At 43.9% G+C, this 15,681-nt stretch overlaps 1 non-coding gene across 1 annotated transcript; it reads right to left on the reverse strand.

The window, feature by feature from the left end:
- Nucleotides 1-7,228: 7,228 nt before the first annotated feature.
- Nucleotides 7,229-7,369, reverse strand: LOC135275584 (U4 spliceosomal RNA). Its single transcript, XR_010343198.1, has one exon. It is a non-coding gene; the product is annotated as a U4 spliceosomal RNA (small nuclear RNA).
- Nucleotides 7,370-15,681: the final 8,312 nt, after the last annotated feature.

Genomic DNA, 15,681 nt, shown 5'->3' on the forward strand with positions numbered 1-15,681 from the left:
CACTTTGGGAGGCCAAGGCATGAGGATTGCTTGAAGCTAGGAGTCAAGGCCAGCCTGCACAACATAGCAAAACCCCATCTCTATATTTAAAAAAACAAAAACTGTGTAAAAGGGAAGTTAGATTAATAAATACTTGTTGCAGGGCATGGTGGTTGGTGTGCACTTATTATCCCAGCTACTGTGCAGCTGAGGTGGGAGGATCCCTTAAGACCAGGAGTTGGAGGCTGGCCTTAGTAACATAGCAAGACACCATCTTTAATAAAAATAAAAAGTACCTGTTAAATTACAAGTGGGTTTTGGATAAATGGATTGATGGGTATATATGAAAACATGATCCTGGGTCTTAATGGAAATGTTTAGGAGAGTCAGTTTTCAGAGGGGTGGCTGGAGAGGAGCTATGCATGAGAATGGAGAGGTTGGTGTGAAGTGTGATTGGCTGTGATACTTTACATCATTTGGTGATACTGGAGTGAGTGTAGAAAATAAAATATTTGGAACTCTGCTAAGTGCAAGGCACCCTGAAGAAGGTATCTACATATCTTGGTAGAGTATCTAATTGTTAGTGAAGAGGAAATTAATAGGTCAACAGGCATTTATGGAATATTTCCTGCTCCAAAGATACAAAAGATATTGTTTTCAAGGCCAGAACAATCTTGTTTGTGGTATGAAACAGTATATAACATTTTCCTTCAATAAATACTGAATTATTATGTGCAAGGATTTTTGGAGGAACAAAAATCACCAAGTTAGGATTGGTTCCTACCTCTAAGTAGTCTTCATTCTACTTAAAAGATGTCTGAAGGATATAAAGTTACAAGATGATGGACCAATGTGATACTGTGCAGAATGTGCAAATGGTCCACATTTTTTAGACTACATCATGACAGAGAACAGAATTAACCTAACCCTGATGGGGCTGGGCACGGTGGCTCACGCCTGTAATCCCAGCACTTTGGGAGGCTGAGGCAGGTGGATTGCCTGAGCTCAGGAGTTCAAGACCAGCCTGGGTAACACGGTGAAAACCCGTCTCTACTAAAATCCAAAAGTTTAGCCAGGTGTGGTGGTGTGCGCCTGTAATCTCAGCTACTTGGGAGGCTGAGGCAGGAGAATCGCTTGAACCCGAGAGGCAGAGGTTGCAGTGAGCCAAGATCGTGCCACCGCACTCCAGCCTGGGCGACAGAGTGAGATTCTGTCTCAAAACAACAACGACAACAAAACAAGCAAACAAAAAAACATAGCCCTGATGAAAGACCACGACCGTATACTGTTGCTCACCCCCTCCCTGGTGGACTACTTCTGACCATCCTCTTGATGATTTAGAAAAGAATATTAGCCAGGTGCAGTGGCTAATGCCTATAATCCCAACACTTTGGGAGGCTAAGGTGAAAGGATCAGTTGAACCCAGGAATTCGAGATCAGCCTGGGCAACATAGTGAGATACTGTCTCTACAAGAAAAAAAAAAGTAGCCGGGCATGGTGGCATGTGCCTGTAGTTTCAACTACTCAGGAGGCTGGGTGAGGATTGCTTGAGCCCGGGTGGTCGAGACCAGTGAACCAAGCCTGTGACACTGTACCTCAGCCTGGGCAACAAAGTGAGACCCTATCTCAAAAGAAAAAGAAAAAAAGAAAAAGAATGTATTTGCTAAATCAGTGGTCACAAACCACAAATGTGAGGCTATGTTAATCTATTCCAATAAAGATATTCCATCCAGCAGACAATTAGCACTGGGACTCCCACCTGGTTAAATTGGCAGCAGCTTCATCCAGTTTATGCAGGGGCAAGACTGGAAAAATAAAAAAAAAGAGATATGTATGTAAACAAAATATGAATTTGAATATGATGATAAAAATTAGTCCCATGAGAGTTTTTATTTGTTTGTTTGTTTTTGCTGAGGGGATGGTCAGAAACGGTATTTGTTGAAAAGATGGCATTAGAATGAGGTCTTGAGGCCAGGCACGGTGGCTCATGCTTGTAATCCTAGCACTTTGGGAGGCCAAGGTCGGCAAATCACTAGAGCACTTTGGGAGGCTGAGGCAAGAGAATCACTTGAACCCGGGAGGCAGAGGTTGAAATGAGCCGAGATCGCTCCACTGCACTTCAGCCTGGGCGACAGAGCAAGACTCCATCTCAAAAAAACAAACAGAAACAATAAAACAAAAACAGCAACAACAAAAAGAAACAATGCATGTTTGTCAAACAAAATAACTGTCAAGTGATTTAGAATGTCATTTATGCTGAAGGAGTGGAATGGGGAAAAGGGGAATATACAAAGGGAAGGAAGCAGGGTCCTTCCATGGATAAGTGAAAACGCTCATCAGGAATTGACGAGTATTATTAACTTCATCTTCTGCACCTGAGGTCTCCTGGAAATACAGTGTTCTATTTTTTGTCCTTAGGGACATTCATACTAAGAAACACTCATATAAAAAACCACTCCTGGCTGGGCACCTGTGATCCCAGCATTTTGGGAGGCGGTGATGAAACCATTCTTGATCACTTAAGATCAGAAGTTTGAGACCAGACTGGGCAACATGATGAAACCCATCTCTACTAAAAATACAAAAATTAGCTGGCTGGTGGCGTGTGCCTATAATCCCAGCTACTTGGCAGGCTGAGGCAGGAGAATCGCTAGAACCTGGGAGGCGGAGGCTGCGGCGAGTTGAGATCGCTCCACTGCCACAGAGCGAGACTCCATCTTAAAAACAAAAAACAAAAAAACCTCACCACCCACGTTGTTTCTTTAACTTACCAGTATCTATATCAGCTCAAACACTTTAGCACATTATCAATTCCCTTTGGTATTCTTACTACCTATTACACACATATGTGTAATGTACATGTCTAATATATGTATGTTTGTTGTTTTGGTAATTTACACATATGCTAGTTCGAGATAGCTGTATTAATTTGTTAGATCTGCCCTAAGAAAGCACTATGGCCGGGCATGGTGGCTCATGCCTGTAATCCCAGCACGTTGGGAGGCAAAGAGGGGTGTGGATCACTTGAGGTCAGGAGTTCGAGGTCTGCCCTAAGAAAGTACTATGGCCAGGCATGGTGGCTCATGCCTGTAATCCCAGCACATTGGGAGGCAAAGAGGGGTGCGGATCACTTGAGGTCAGGAGTTCGAGGTCTGCCCTAAGAAAGTACTATGGCCAGGCATGGTGGCTCATGCCTATAATCCCAGCACGTTGGGAGGCAAAGAGGGGTGCGGATCACTTGAGGTCAGGAGTTCGAGACTAGCCTGGCTAAGACGGTGAGAACCTGTCTCTACTAAAAATACAGAAATTAGCCCATGTGGTAGTAGGCACCTCCAATCCCAGCTACTCAGGACGCCAAGACAGGAGAATTGCTTAAACCTGGGAGGCAGAGGTTGCAGTGAACTGTGATTGTGCCACTGAACTCCAGCCTGGGCAACAGTGAGACTCAGTGTCAAAAAAAAAAAAAAAAAAGGAATTAAAAAAAAGAAAGTACTATAAATAGGGTGGCTTAAACAACACAAATCTATTGTTTCATAGTTCCAGAGTCTAGAAGTCTGGAAATTGAGGTTTCAGCAGGTTGGATTCTTTCTGAGGGCTGTGAGGATCTATCTGTTCCAGGCCCTCTCCTAGCTTTAGCTCTACCTTCAAGTTCTCATTGCATTATTCTGTGTGTGTATCTGCCTCCAAATTCCCCCACATCTATTTTGTTTGTTCTTGTTTTTGTTTTATTTTGAGACAGAGTCTTGCTCCATTGCCCAGGCTGGAGTGCAGTGGCACAATCTTGGCTCACTTGTGCAACCTCCACCTCCCAGGTTCAGGTGATTCTCCTGCCTCAGCCTCCAGAGTAGCTGAGACTACAGGCGCCCGCCACCACACCTGGCTAATTTTTGTGCTTTTAGTAGAGACGAGGTTTCACCATGTTGGTCAGGCTGGTCTTGAACTCCAAGGTCAGGTGGTCTGCATGCCTTGGCCTCCCAGAGTGCTTGGATTACAGGTATAAACCACCACGCCTGGCCCCAAATTGCCCCATTTTATAAGAACACCAGTCAAAATGGATTAGGGACTCATCCAATTCCAGTATGACTTCAGTTTAACTAATTACATCTGCAATAATCCTATTTTCAAATAAGGTCTCACTGGAGGCCTAGGGGTTAGGGCTTCCACAAGCTTTGAATTTTTGAAGGACATAATTCAGCCCATAACCATAGCCTTCAGTCTTTTTCTAGGACATTCTTACAGTTTTGTTGTTGTTAGTTCTTGAAATTCATGATTTCTTATAGCTTCTATGGGTAAGCCAGGTTTGATTTTGGGAGAGAGCCAGTGACCTGTATTAGCTAGTCACCTTGTCCGGAGACTGGATTCACACCCCTAATTCTCCTTTTCTTATACCTCCCATCTTCCATTCCTTTTCATTATAGTTATCTCAAAATTTTGGCTTAAATCAGTAGGAGTAGATAGCGTTTATATCAGTAGGACTTTGTGAATATTGTTTATTACTGAAGCAAGTGGTGTACTGTGGCATAACTTATGTTTCTTATTTTAAAAATCTTTATATCGACTGGGGGTGGTGACTCACACCTGTAATCCCGAACTTAGGGAGGCCGAAGCAGGTGGATTACCTGAGGTCAGGAACGAGTTCGAAACCAGCCTGGCCAGCATGGTGAAACTACCTGTTTAATAAAAATACAAAAAAAATAGCCAGATGTGGTGGCAGGCGTCTATAATCCCAGCCACTCAAAGGCTGAGGCAGGAGAATTGTTTGAACCCAGGAGGTGGAGGTTGCAGTGAGCCAAGATTATGCCACTGCACTGTAACCTGGATGACAGAGTCAGACATTGTCTCAAAAAAAAAAAAAAGGTCAGGAGGCTGAGGCAGGAGAATTGCCTGAACTCAGGAGACGGAGGTTGCGGTGAACCGAGATCACGCCATTGCACTCCAGCCTGGGTAACAAGAGCGAAACTCCGTCTCAAAAAAAAAAAAAAAAAGTCTTCTTTTCATGTATCTGGCTCTAATTTTATTTATATACCCATGGGATCTGTAAAATACTTGATCACAGGTCAGGTGTGATGGCTCATGCCTGTAATCTCAGCTCTTTGGGTGGCCAAGGAAAGAGAAGATTGAGCCCAGGAGTTTGAGTTTGAGACCATTGGGCAATACAGGGAAACCTTGTCTCTACAAAAATTACAAAGTTAGCAAAGCATGGTGGCACACACCTGTAGTACCAGCTACTTGGGAGGCCGAAGTAGGAGGATCACTTGAGTCCGGGAGGCAGAGGTTGCAGTGAGCCAAGACTGTACCACTGCACTCCAGCCTGGGTGACAGAGAAAGACCTTGTCTCTAAAAACAACTCCTGCCCCCAAACCCCAAAATTTAATTATATTATTATTTTTGCGTGTGTGTGAGACAGAGTCTCATTCTGTTGCCCAACCTGGAGTGCAGTGGTGCAATCTCGGCTCACTGCAAACTTCGCCTCCCAGGTTCAAGTGATTCCTCTCCTTTAGCTTCCTGAGTAGCTGGAATTAAAGGCATGCACCATCGTGCCCAGCTAATTTTTGTACTTTTAGTAGTGACAAGGTTTCACCATGTTGGTCAGGCTGGTCTCGAACTCCTGACCTCGTGATCCACCTGCCTAGGCCTCCCAAAGTGCTGGGATTACTGGTGTGAGCCACTGCGCCTGGCCAATCATATTATTTTTCAAATGATTAAACATATCGGATACTTTATCAGTTTCTTTTCCCTGGAGACTGCCTGCACTGTTTCCCATCCTCTGCTTTAGTCAGGACAGGTTGTTTCTGGATTGGCAGCATGATTTCCATTCTAAGCATTTCGTTATACCATTTTGATGTGTAGATTCAACATTCCACATTCTAGATCTATTGCCTTTTTCAGAGTATATCTCCAGCATATCTCGTAGTAGCCTGCTTAGAAAGGGAGGTAAAAATTTTGATATCTTACATATTTGAAAGATATCTTTATTCTACCTTCACCTTGTAAATGTATTTTTACTTTTTTAGAAGTGGAGTCTTAACGGCCGAGCGCGGTGGCTCACGCCTGGAATCCTAGCACTTTGGGAGGCCAAGGAGGGCAGATCATGAGGTCAGGAGATTGAGACCATCCTGGCCAACATGGTAAAACCCTGTCTTTATTAAAATACAAAAAAATTAGCTGGGCGTGGTGGCGCGCACCTGTAGTCCCAGCTACTTAGGAGGCTGAGGCAGGGGAATTGCTTGAACCCAGGTGGTAGAGGATGCCGTGAGCCGAGATCGTGCCACTGCACTACAGCCTGGGTGACAGAGCAAGACTCCATCTCAAAAAAAAAAAAAAAAAAAAGAAATGGAGTCTTCCTATGTTGCCCAGTCTGGGGTTCAGTGGACTGAGTATTCACAGGTGTGATCATAGCTCACTGCATCCTTGAACCCCGGAGCTCAAGCAGTCCTCCTGAATCAGCATCCTGAACAGCTGGAACTACAGACAAGCACCACCGCACCAGCTACTACCTTCATCTTTTATTGATAGTTTGGCTGATACGAAATTTTAGCTATTTAATAGTCATTTTTCTTCCAAATTAAAGGCACTGCCACATTGTCTTCTATTTTCCAATCTTGTTTTGAGATGCTATCCTGATTCTGGTTCCATCATTTTTTACTCTCTTTTTGAAAGCTTTTAGGATTTTCTCTTTTCTCCGATTCTGAGATTTCACAGAACTGTGTCTTTATCTGATTCTCTCTTTGTTCTGGGCACAGAGAACACTATTTAATCTGGAAAGACTTGTTTAAAGGTTTTCTTATATTTCTTTTTTTTTTTTCCTTTCTTTTTTTGAGACGGAGTCTCACTTTGTCACCCAGGCTGGAGTGCAATGGTGCAATCTCGGCTCACTGCAACCTCTGCCTTCAGGGTTCAAGCAATTCTCCTGCCTCAGCCTCCTGACTAACTGGGACTACAGGCACCCACCACCACACCTGCTTATTTTTGTATTTTTAGTAGAGAGTGGGTTTCACCATGTTGGCCAGGCTGGTCTCGAACTCCTGACCTCAGATGATCTGCCCACCTCAGCTTCCCAAAGTGCTGGGATTACAGGTGTGAGTCTTGTTTTTCTTTTATAATCAATCTCACACACATCCTTTTTTCTCCCTCTCCCTCACATGCCCTGTTTTTTCTTTTTAGACATTGGACTATTAATTAGACATTGAACTATTTGGCTTAATTTTCTAATTTTCTTTATTTTATTATTATTATTATTTTAATTTAGTCTCGGTAGAGACTGTCAAAAATTGCCAATGCCAACTATATTGCAAGTCATCATGGAGGGGTATTGGGAAAAATTTTCAATTAGCAGTAATGGCGTCTCAGATAAACCTCATTGGCTACAATACTGTCACTGTGCAAAGCTTCTAATTTTCTTTCTCATTTCCTGTCTCTATCTCTACTGGTTCTTGTTCTTGGTACCTTGTTCCTTGTTTGCAATTTTTGACCACAATTTATTTTTCTTGGAGCTGTATCTGTGGAAATTCCCTGAGGCCTAGATTACAGATGAGTTCATCCAGAAAGGATCCTGTCATTTGAACTCATGCACGATGGTGCATGAGTTCATCCAGAAGAAGAAATTCTGCTGGGTTCTTGGTGGTACTGTCAATCCAAAACCACTTTAAATTCTTGCCATTTTCTTAAGATCAACAAAGAGTTCAAGCAGAAACACCACACCTTGTGGTTATACATTCTCTGCAAATATTTGAAAGAAAAAAAAAAAAAAAGAACGCCAGCAGGCACCTAGGTTCCCAGACAACATTCCATGGAGTGTCCTAGGGGCAGTTTGGGTTCTAGTATATTTTTAATTCATTCTTACATGAGGATATAGGTCTTTGGGGTTCTGGCTTTATGGTAAGGACTTTCTATTAGATTTCCAACCTTGGGTAAGCCCTGAGCTTTAATTCCTGTGCCACAATGGTAGCCTGTGAGGTTGCTACGCGCAAATTAAACTTTTTGGCAAATGCCCTCAAGGCAAAATAGTCTTTGTGACTCAGCTACCTCCCTGGTTGCCTGCTTTCACTTAGTTTTTCATGTTTAAATAGTCTTCACTTTTGGGCCAACTCATAAATACATTTTATCTATAGAAGAATAAAGAAGAATAAAATAGGAGGAATAACTATCTGTTGTTTACTACTATATAGTTAACAGTAGTTTAGATAGTATCATATTGGTGGGAGGACAGACACATAGATCAATGGCACTGATGGGAGAATGCAGAAGTAGACCCCTACAAACACGCGTATCGGATTTTTTTTTTTTTTTTGAGATACAGCCTCATTCTGTTGCCAGGCTGAAGCGCAGTGGCATGATCTCGGCTCACTGCAACCTTTGCCTCCTGGGTTCAAGTGATTCTTCTGCCTCAGCCGCCTGAGTAGCTGGGATTACAGGTGCATGATGCCATCACACCCAGCTAATTTTTGCATTTTTAGTAGAGACATGGTTTTACCATGTTGGCCAGGATGGTCTCGATCTCTTGACCTCGTGATCCACCCCCTTGGCCTCCCAAAATGCTGAGATTACAGGTGTGAGCCACCGCACCTGGCCTGCACACTGATTTTTGACAAAGGTGCAAAAGCAATGCAATGGAGGAAGGACTGGTTTTTCAATGAATGGTTGTGGAGCAATTGGATATCCACAGGTTAAAAAAAAAAAAAAAATGCACGGCTCAGTGGCTCACGCCTGTAATCTCAGCACTTTGGGAGGCCAAGGCAGGCGGATCACTGAGGTTGGGAGTTTGAGAGCAGCCTGACCGGCATGCAGAAACCCCATCTCTACTAAAAATACAAAACTGTAGCTGGGCGTGGTGGTGCATGCCAGTAATCCCAGCTACTTGGGCGGGGGGTGGGGGCTGCTGAGGCAGGAGAATCGCTTGAACCTGGAAGGCAGAGGTTACGTTGAGCCGAGATCAGGCCATTGCACTCCAACCTGGACAATAAGAGCGAAACTGTCTCTCAAAAAAACAAAAAACGAACAAACAAAAAACCATGGGTCTAAACATCATACCTTATTAAACGGAATTTTATCAAAGTTAAAAAAAACTTTTGCTCTATAAAAGACTATTTTTAAATTTGAAAAAATTTTTTTTTGAGTTGGAGTTTTGCTCTCGTTGCCCCGGATGGAATGCAATGGTGCGATCTTGACTCACTGCAACATCCACCTCCCGGTTTCAAGCGATTCTCCTGCTCAGCCTGCCAAGTAGCTGAGATTACAGGTGCCCAACATCATGCCCAACTAAGTGTTTGTATTTTTAGTAAAGACAGGGTTTCACCATATTGGTCAGGGTGGTCTTAAACTCCTGACCTCAGGTGACCCACTGGCCTCGGCCTCCCAAAGTGCTGGGATTGCAGATGTGAGCCACCTCACCTGGGCTGTTTTTTTTGTTTTGTTTTGTTTTGTTTTTTGGAGACAGAGTCTCGCTCTGTCACCCAGGCTGGAGTGCAGTGGTACAATCTTGGCTCACTGCAACCTCTGCCTCCCGGATTTAAGTGATTCTCCTGCCTCAGTCTCCCTAGTAGCTGGGATTACAGGCACCCGCCACCATGCCTGGCTAATTTTTGTATTTTTAGTAGAGGTGGGGTTTCGCCATGTTGGCCAGGCTGGTGTCAAACTTCTGACCTCTGGTGATCCACATGCCTCAGCCTACCCAAGTGCTGGGATTACAGGCATGAGCCACCACGCAGGCCAAGACTATGTGAAGAGGATTAAGAAACAAATGACACGTCTGGGTGCGGTGGCTCACACCTGTAATCCCAGCACTTTGGGAGGCCAAGGTGGGCGGATCACCTGAGGTCAGGAGTTCAAGACTAGCCTGATCAACATGGCAAAACCCCACCTCTACTAAAAATACAAAAAATTGGCTGGGCATTGTGGTGCATACCTGTAATCCCAGCTGGTCGGGAGGCTGAAGCAGGAGAATTGATTGAACCTGGGAGGCGGAGGTTGCAGTGACGAGATTGTGCCATTGCACTCCAGCCTGAGCAATAAAAGTGAAACTCCGTCTCAAAAAAAAAAAAAAAAAAGGAACAGGCTGGGCGTGGTGGCTCAAGCCTATAATCCCAGCACTTTGGGAGGCCGAGGCGGGCGGATCATGAGGTCAAGAGATCGAGACCATCCTGGAAGACATGGTGAAACCCGTCTCTAACAAAAATATAACAAAAATTAGCTGAGTGTGGTGGTATGCACCTGTAGTCCCAGCTACTCGGGAGGCTGAGGCAGGAGAATTGCTTGAACCTGGGAGGCAGAGGTTACAGTGAACCGAGATTGTGCCACCGCACTCCAGCCTGGCGCCTGGCGACAGAATGAACCTCTGTCTCAAAAAAAAAAAAAGAAACAAATGACAGACTTGAAGAAACCACGTATTGGACAAAGTACTTTTATCTAGAATACGTAAGAGTTTTCCAAACTCGATAGTAAAAAATCCAAACAATGAAGTTAGAAAATAGGCAAAAGGCGTGAATAGACATCTCATCAAAGAGGATAGTAGTATATTTTAAAGGATATTTGACATCATTAGCTATCAGTGAAATAAGAATTAAATTCACAATGATATAGCACTGAACACCTATTAGCCTAGTTAAAATTAAAAAATACAGCTGCGCATGGTGCCTGTAGTCCTAGCTACTTGGGAAGCTGAAGTGGGATGATTGCGTGAGCCCAGGAGTTCAAGATCAGCCTGGGTAACACAGGCAAAGGCAGCTTCTTATAAAACTAGAGGTGCAATTACCTTACTGCCCAACCACTGCACTCAGGCTTTATCCCAGAGAAATGAGAATTTATGTTCACACAAAACCTGCACATACAAAGTTCACAACAGCTTTATTTGCAGCAGCACCCCCAGTGTTGAAATCACTCCAAATGTTCTTCAGCAGGTAAATGGTTAAACATACCATGGAATACTAATCAGTGAAAACTAATGATACACACAATAACGTGGATGAGTGAAAAAAGTCAATCTCGAAAGGTATGTACTGAATGATTACATTTACATAACGCTCTTGAAATACAGAGATAGAGAACAAATTAGTGTTGCTAAGGATTAGGGATGGGGTGGGTTGGGATATAAAAGGGTAGCACATGGGAGCCTTGCAGTAATGTAAAAGTTCTGTATCCTGATTGTCGTTGTGGTTACACAAATCTATACATGATACAGTTGCATATAACCACTCAAACACACACAGGAACACACAAAGGGGTGTATGTAAAATTGGTGAAATTTGAATAAACTGAATTTTGCTAATGTTAATTTTCTGGTTTTAATATTTTAATAATTTTAAACTGTAGTTATACAAGATGTGACTGTTGGGGGAACTGGGTAAACAGATTTAGGGGAATTTCCCTGTATTTTTGCCATCTTATTTGAATCTATAATTATTTGAAAATAAAAAGGTTTTTTAAAATGCCCTCCCCACCTTTTTTTGAGACAGGGTCTTACTCTTTTGCCCAGGTTGGAGTGCAATGGTGCGAGTCATGGCTCACTGCTGCCTTGACCTCCTCAGGCTCAGGTAATCCTCCGACTTCAGCCTCCCAAGTAGCTGGAACTACAGGTGTGCACCACAACATCCAGCTAATTCTTTCGGTAACTATTTCTTGTAGAGGGGTTTCACCATGTTGTCCAGGCTGGTCTTGAACTTCTGGGCTCAAGTGATCCTCCTGCCTTGGCCTCCCAAAGTGCTGGGATTGTAGGCATGAGCCACTATGCCCGGCCAAAAAAATGCCTTAATTTAAAAAACATTTGAGCCGGGTGAGGTGCCTCATACCTGTAATCCCAGCACTTTGGGAGGTCAAGGCAGGAGGATCCCTTTAGGTTAGGAGATTAGACCAGCCTGGCCAACATAGTGAAACCCTGTCTCTACTAAAAATACAAAAAAATTAGTTGGGCAAGGTGGCGGGCACCTGTAATGTCAACTACTAGGGAGGCTGAGACAGGAGAATCCCTTGAACCTGGGAGGCAGAGGTTGCAGTGAACCGAGATCGTGCCATTGCACTCCAGCCTGGGCAACAAGAGTGAAACTCCATCTCAAAAAAAAAAAAAAAAAATTCAATGATTTTAAGTATTTTTCAGGGGAGAGTTGGAGGGGATACATAGGCATTCATGCTGTTAGAAATATTTCCAGCCGGGCGCGGTGGCTCACGCTTCTAATCCCAGCACTTTGGGAGGCCGAGGCGGGTGGATCACGAGGTCAAGAGATCGAGACCATCCTGGTCAACATGGTGAAACCCCGTCTCTACTAAAAATACAAAAAAATTAGCTGGACATGGTGGTGCATGCCTGTAGTCCCAGCTACTCAGGAGGCTGAGGCAGGAGAATTGCCTGAACCCAGGAGGCGGAGGTTGCGGTGAGCCGAGATCGCGCCATTGCACTCCAGCCTGGGTAACAAGAACGAAACTACGACTCAAAAAAAAAAAAAAAAAGAAATATTTCCTCCCATTGTTTTTCTTTTTCTTTTTTGAGACAGAATCTTGTTCTGTTGCCCAGGCTGGAGTGAAGTGGCAAGATCTCACTGCAGCCTCTGCCTCCCAGGTTCAAGTGATCCTCCTGCCTCAGTCTCCCAAGTAGCTGGGACTACAGGCATTCCACTATGCCCACCTAATTTTGGTATTTTTAGTAGAGATGGGGTTTTGCTGTGTTGGCCAGACTGGTCTGGAACTCCTGGCTTCAAGTGATCTACCCTCCTAGGCCTCCCACAGTGCTAGGATTACAGGTGTGAGTTACCGTGTCTGGCCTTTTTTTTTTTTTTCCTTTTTGAGATAGGGTCTCATTTTGTTACCCAGGTGGGAGTGCAGTGGCATGATCTTGATTCACTTCAGCCTGGACATCCAGGGCTCAAGTTATCCTTCTGCCTCAGACCCCCAAGTAGCTGGGACTACAGGAGTGAGCTACTGTGCCCGGCCCCGTTCTTTATTATTTATTTATTTATTTTTTTGAGATGGAGTTTCACTCTGTCACCAGGCTGGAGTGCAGTGGCACGATCTCAACTCACTTCAACCTCTGCCTCCCGGGTTCAAGCGATTCTCCTGCCTCAGCCTCCTGAGTAGCTGGGATTACAGGTGTGCACCACCATGCCTGGCTGATTTTTGTATTTTTAGTAGAGATGGAGTTTCACCATCTTGGTCAGGATGGTCTCAATCTCCTAACCTCGTGATCCACCTGCCTTGGCCTCCCAAAGTGCTGGGATTACAGGCTGTAGGGCTGAGGGCCCCACAGGGTTGTGGGGTGTGCCTTATGCTGTGCTGAGGCGCAGGATCCGAGAAATAAAGAGACAGGCCACAGAAGTACAAGGAAAACGCAGCTGGGCTCAGGGGGCCACGCCACTTATAAGCAGAGTCAGGTGAGGCCCCGAATGTCCAGAAGCATAAGTATTTATTGTGTATACGTTAGGGGGCAGGGCAGTGAGTGAAATCATCTTTAAGGATAGTGATAGGGTCGTGAGCAATAAAACATGGGGTCTACCCCCATTAGGTCACCTAGGCTTGAAGGTGGGCCGTGCGCAGTGAAGAGCGTGCAGTGTGCGGCACTTCTATCTATGGGCAAACTACTTCTAAGAAGATTTATAGGAGGATGCTTTAAGTCACATAGCAGTGACAGAGCTGTCAAGGTTACCGCCACCTTCTGGCAGCTTCCAATGGGTTCTTTGGGAAGATGCTTTTCAAGCAGCACAGTAGCAAGAGCTGATAAAGTTCACAGTCACCAAGGTGAATTGCCGATCTGAGGGCAGCCTTCCATAAGAACTGGAGCAAGGTCCTACAACTTCTTTATCAGGAGGAGTGACTCTTGCCCCAAGTCTGCCATACAGCAGGTATCTTTACAATACTGAATGCTGCCGTCTGGGCCATGGATTCTTGTCCTGGTATAACTATTTTTCCCTTAAATCATGCTCTGCACTGTGTCTGCTCTAGGCATTCCTCCAATTATAAGCTGCTTATTCCTTAATTCATGCTCTGTACTGTGTCCACTCTAGGCATTCCTCCGATTATGAACTAAGATATAATTATATATATATATATATATATATATATGTAGGGAAATATTCTTTAGGCACTCATACTATCAACTATTATATGATTATATATAGAGGATTATATAAAGAGATTCTTCAAACCCTAATTCTATAAACTAATATATGATTATATAAAGGATTATAAAAAAGGAAATAGCTGAGTAGTAACACTATAAAGTGAGATATTCCTCAAGCCCTAACTGTGCCAGGGTTCTGCTTAGCTCTCATTCCTCAGTGCCTATATGGGGGGTTACCCACACAGGCTACAAGCGTTGGACAACTGTGCCCGGCTCTGCCTGGCCTCATTTTTTTTTGTCATTAGGGACTTATCATTTTTTGCAAATTTTTCCAAATTTTCATTTTTTCCCCTCACTTACCATTTTGATGTGGTTTCAGGAGGAGAATGGGATAAACACATATGATGAATGCAATTGTTTTAGGGTTTTGAGAAGACCTGTGACATTTGGATAGATAACTTTGGTGGATTTTTAGAGGATAGATACAAAGGACGGCAAGACTGGAAGCAGAATGATATATCATTGATCTTATCGGGCACTTGCTTTTTTTTTTTTTTTTTTTTTTTTGCTTTTCAATATCTTCTAACTGGGATGTTTCACTTTATTAGTCAGACAGCAGCCAAACTATATTTTTTATACCTGCTCATGAGCATCAAAGTTTGCCAAAATGGGTGTCTGAGGCTTGAAAGAAAACTCCAGAGACAGGAGAGGAACATTCTTAGGAAATGTTGCACCACCAAAGCCCTTATGGCATGCACAGAGGACTACACTGAGTGAAGATTCATGGACATCCAAGACTGAGTCAAAAAAATGAATCATTAACAATCAGTCTCTGAATGTGAAGTTTTAAGGATAGTTACCCTGTTATTGTTTTCTGTTTCCCTTTTTATGCATACACGAGTGAAATATGATAGAAATCGATATGTATATAAATCTTTCTCTCTCTTTCTCTGTATATATACAAATATATATATTTTTTGGAGACAGAGTCTCACTCTGTCGCCAGGTTGGAGTGCAGTGGTGCGATCTTGGCTCGCTGCAACCTCCCGGGTTCAAGCGATTCTCCTGTCTCAGCCTCCCGAGTAGCTGGGACTACAGGCACGTGCCACCACGCCCAGCTAATTTTTGTATCTTTAATAGAGACAGGGTTTCATCACGTTGGGCAGGATGGTCTTTATCGCTTAACCTTGTGATCCTCCTGCCTTGGCCTCCCAAAGTGCTAGAATTACAGGCGTGAGCCACCATGCCCGGCCTCTTTTTGTGTGTGTGTGTGAGATGGAGTCTTGCTCTGTTGCCCAGGCTCCCAAGTAGCTGAAATTACAGGTGCGCGCCACCACACCCAGCTAATTGTTTTGTAATTTTAGTAGAGACCGGGTTTCACCATGTTGGGCTGGCTGGTTTCGAACTCCTAACCTCAAGTGATCCGCCCGCCTTGGCCTCCCAAAGTGCCGGGATTACAGGTGTGAGCCACTGTTCCCGGCCATAAATCTATATTTTCAATACATGTAAAACAAAAATGCTAAGTGGTAGGAAAGCATTTGTCACAGATAATTTGCAACCTTTTTCCTTCTTTTTCTTTCTTTCTTTCTTTTTTTTTTTTGAGACAGGGTCTTGCTCGGTTGCTCAGGCTGGAGTGCAGTGGTGTGATCTCGTCTCACTGC

The sequence above is a fragment of the Aotus nancymaae genome, unplaced genomic scaffold, assembly GCF_030222135.1.
Source record: "Aotus nancymaae isolate 86718 unplaced genomic scaffold, 86718_ANA_hifiasm-v0.15.2.pri h1tg000016l, whole genome shotgun sequence".
Lineage (NCBI taxonomy): Eukaryota > Metazoa > Chordata > Mammalia > Primates > Aotidae > Aotus > Aotus nancymaae.